General features: G+C 39.3%; 1 non-coding gene across 1 annotated transcript; it reads right to left on the bottom strand.

The window, feature by feature from the left end:
* Positions 1 to 3,462: 3,462 nt before the first annotated feature.
* Positions 3,463 to 3,567, bottom strand: LOC115063171. The gene has a single exon (XR_003843064.1). It is a non-coding gene; the product is annotated as a U6 spliceosomal RNA (small nuclear RNA).
* Between the last annotated feature and the right edge of the window lie 1,145 nt (positions 3,568 to 4,712).

The following is a 4,712-nucleotide window of genomic DNA, read 5'->3' as shown; positions in this document are numbered from 1 at the left end:
ATGGGCATATACCCAGAAGATGTTCCAACATGTAATAAGGACACATGCTCCACTATGTTCATAGTAGCCTTNTTTATAATAGCCAGNAGCTGGAAAGAACCCAGATGTCCTTCNACAGAGGAATGGATACAGAAAATGTGGTACATTTNCACAATGGAGTACTACACAGCTATTAAAGACAATGAATTAATGAAATTCTTAGGCAAATGGATAGAACTATAAAATATCTTCCTGAGTGAGGTAACCCAATTGAAAAAGAAAACACATGGTATGCACTAGCCCAAAAGCTCCAAATAACCAGGATACAGTTCACAGACCACATGAAGTTCAACAAGAAGGAAGACCAAACTGTGGGTGCTTTGGTCCTTCTTAGAAGGAGAACAAAATATTCACAGGAGCAAATATGGAGATAAAGTATAGAGCAGAGACTAAAGGAAAGGCCACCCAGAGACTGTTCCATATGGAGATTCATCCCATATACATTTACTAAACCCAGACACTATTGTAGATGCCAAAAAGAGCATGCTGAAAGGAGCCTGATATGGCTGACTCCTGAGAGGCCCTGCCAGAGGCAGATGTTCACAGCCAACCATTGGACTGAGCACAGCATCCCTAATAGAGGAGTTAGAGAAGGGACTGAAGGAGTTGAAGGGGGTTTGCAACCCCACAGGAAGAACAACAATATCAACCAACCAGACCCCCCAGAATTCCCAGGGTCTAAGCCATCAACAAAGGAGTACCCATGGCTCCAGCTGCATATGTATCAGAGGATGGCCTTGTCATGCATCAATGGAAGGAGAGGTTCTTGGTCCTATGAAGGCTCGGTAGATACCACAGTGTAGGGGAATTGAGGGTGGAGATGTGGGAGTGGGTGGGTGCAGGAACACCCTCATAGAAGCAGGGGGAGGGAGGATGTGAAAGGGTGTTTCACGAGGGAGGGAAACTGGGGAAAGGGTTAACATTCAAAATGTAAATAAAGAAAATATCTAATAAATATTCATCTGGAATAACGACAACAACAACAAAAAACTAGCCTTGACCATATGGGCACACAGGAAAAATTCCTGAACAGAACAGCAATGGCTTGTGCTGTGTTTATGGGGATCCATCCCATAAACAACCACCAAACCCAGTTACTAGGCAGATGCCAAGAGCCTGCTGACAGGAGCCTGATATAGCTCTCTCCTGTGAGGCTCTACCAGTGCCCAGCAAATACAGAAGTCGATGCTCACAGCCATTCATTGGAGGGAGTACAAGGTCCCCAATGAAGGAGCCAGAGACATACCCAGGGAGCTGAAGGGATCTAAAACCTCATAGGAGTAACATCAATATGAACTAACCAGTACCCCTGAGCTCCTTGGAACTATACCACCAATAAATGAAAACACATGGTGGAACTTGTGGCTCTAGCTATATATGTAGCAGAGGATGGCCTAGTTGGTCATCAATGGGAGGAGAGGCCCTTGGTCCTGCGAAGGTTCTATGCCCCAGTATAGGGGAATGCCAGGGCCAGGAATGGGAGTGGATGGGTTGTGGTGCAGGGGGAGGGGGAGGGGATAGGGGACTTTCAGTGGGGAAACTAGCAAAGGGGATAACATTTGAAATGTAAATAAAGAAAATATCTAATAAAAAATCTAAAAATAAAANAAAATAAAATAAAATAAAATAGATGCATCATCCTAACAACTCAATACCTGGTGGATAAAGAACATTAATGTTTTGACAGAATGAATAGCTAAGTACTCCTTCGATCCTCTCAAGAACTGGCCTGATGGGACCACCATTGGGAGTCCAGTGGTGGAGCTGGAGGGTTTATGAGTTGTTGGATGGCAGTATCAGTGCTGAATGTAGTTTTTGGACTTCTGAGGACAACATTGCTTGAGGTTATATTTGACATGTTCTCTTTTGTTGTTTTTTTGCTCTTGCATTGTGTTTTTTTATTTCTATTGAATCTGGAACTATACACAGACTAATGCGAGTAAATATACAACTTTTAAAAAGATTATAAAACTTTAAAAAAGATACATGTATATATATATATATATATATATATATATATATATATATATATACCTTCTTCTTATACAATTACTGAGTCAGGAATCATCATATACAGAGTGAAAATATATTAAAATGATTCTAGACTCTCTCTGTTTCATGCTCTATTCTATTTGTATACATAGCCACAATTCTATACCTGAGACATTAGAGTAAGGAAGGAAGTCCCACCAGGTGGCTGAAAACTCTTCTAGAACAAATCTCTGGAACCCTCATCTATGTAGCTCTAAAAGTAAACTCATTCAGATGTTTCTTCTTTTGTAGCATCTTGGTTAAACTGTTGACAGACAACAACAATAAGCCAAAAAGAATTTTTCACCAATCTTCAGTGCTTCTGATGCTGAGTGTACACCGTGAGTAACATCCAGTTTACCTGGATCATAGCCAAAGTGTGTGAAGATAATCATATGTTTGAGGAATTATGAATTATTCCATGTGAAGGTGGGGTTTCTGAAGAATATGGAGGGGACAGAGTGCTCAATCAAAGGATTTTAAAAGTTGACTCTGATAAATAATAAGGTCCTTACTATTCTTAGTTTAATTTGGCAATTTTATTCCTTCTGGGGTTTGTTTTCTTTCCCTTTCTGATCTGGATCGCAGAGACTGACCACCAAGGCCATCATCACTATAGCTCTCATCGCCAGGCACTCTTGTATTACATTTGGCAACTATAAGAACCTGGAGTCTTAGAAAAGAAATGGCAGATTTGTTATTTCCTATTGCCTTCTAACTGGGACCCATGATTTTAGTTTTGGGTCATCTTTCATGATCACAGTACATACTAGGAAAATCCTCCTCTACATCTCTGTATCTCTCTGGTTCCCTGGCAACAATATCACTTCCTCCTCTCATATCATCAGCATTGGGTTTAAGGCTTCCCATTATTGCTAACATATGGGTGTTTTATGAGCTTCCATGGATTCCCTTTATTCTGCCTCCTGCACTTTTATAAGACTCCTGAATCATTTTTTGTTGTTCCCCCAACACTCAGAGGCCTTGATGATAGAAAATGTGAAGCATTTGTTAAAGATCATTCTGTGGAAGCAGTGACAAGTTTCCTAAAATTTCACCCAACTCCTGAATTTTTGCTCATCACTCTACATCACAGACCTGCTTGTTTCTTCTAACTCTTTCTGGAAGTTCTTGGTAGGAAAGTCTTTAAAAATTGAGCAACCATGAATGCATTATTTTTTTTTCTCTAGGCTCTGGCTGGATGTTCTGTCCATGGTAATAAAGCTTTGAAAGAAGACATACATTCTGGAGAGTCCTTTCTGCTCCAGCTGCAGATGTGACAGGGAGAATGAGGCTAAGTAAAGATGATGATAAACAAGCTAAATGCCCTGGAATGAGCAACAAAGTGGCTTAGCTTTGTAGATGGATTCCTTGAGCTTCTTTTTTAAAAAAAGAAATACGAAATGATTCATGAATTTGCACGTCATGCTTGCACAAGGGCCATGCTAATCTGTGTAATCATTCCAATTTTAGCGTATGTGCTGCCAGAGTAAGCATTCCTGGGGTTCTTTTACCTACCTTAGTTGTTTCAATTAAGAAAACTGAAGTATACTTTACATATAGTAAAATTTGCCATGCTAGCCTATATCTCTGTGGGGTTTCACAAACACATTCAATAATACAACTTCCACCACAATAAAGATACAAAACTGTTTTATTTGCTTCCAAATAACTCCTGCTAGCTGCTCATTTGTGCTCTGCCTCTGCCCCTATGCCTGCGTTGCCTGTTAAGCTAATAGTCTCTTTTCCAGTCTTACAATTTTGCCTTACCAGAATATCATGTGAATGGAATACAGTATGCATCTTTGAGGTGTACCTTTCACCTCGTAATCTAGTACAGTGGTTCTCAACCTTCCTAATGCTGTGACTCTTTAATACAGTTTTTCCTGTTGTAGTGACCCCCAACCATCTCATTTTCATTGCTACTTTATAATTAATTTTGCTCCTGTTATGAAACAAAATGTAAATGTTTTTGGAGATAGAGCTTTGCCAAAGGGATCATGACTCACAGGTTGAAACAGTGGTCTATCAGATTCATCCATCAATTTGTTTGCACTAGTCGTTTATTCCTAGTTATTACTGACCAATATTCTAATCTGCTTATGCAAACTATTTTATCCATTTTCCATCCACCAGCAAGGGAAAATGTAGTTATCTCCATTTTGGAGATATTATGAAGAAAGCTACTGCCATCAGCCATGCTCAGGTTTTCATGTGAACATTAATTTTCATTGCATCTGGGAGTGGGATGCCCGTATCATGATGAAGTTAAAACTATGAGAAACTGTCAAATGATTTTTATAAAAATGTCTTTACTATTTTGTATCCCAATATTTTCCCACAAGGCAATCACATTAGGGGTTTTATTTATAAGTATTAGCAGACATTCGAGTCATACAAATTTTCTAAAATGCACCCCACACCAATAATCTGACTAAAGAAGCTTTATATTTCCTTGATCATGTTTGGTCTTCTGAAAAGGCAGCCTTACATCTATAAAGAGAACCTTTTGGACCCACAGGTCACAGAGACCTGAGAGGACATGGCTGAAATAATGACAAATAGGTAATGAGTTTTTGAACATAAATGTCTATTACAAGACATTATTTAAGTACTCTAGTAATTAGGAATGTCATAAAACT

The sequence above is a fragment of the Mus pahari genome, chromosome X (assembly GCF_900095145.1).
Source record: "Mus pahari chromosome X, PAHARI_EIJ_v1.1, whole genome shotgun sequence".
NCBI lineage: Eukaryota > Metazoa > Chordata > Mammalia > Rodentia > Muridae > Mus > Mus pahari.
Note: the sequence above shows the minus strand (reverse complement) of the source record. Positions and strands in the feature narration are given on the sequence as shown.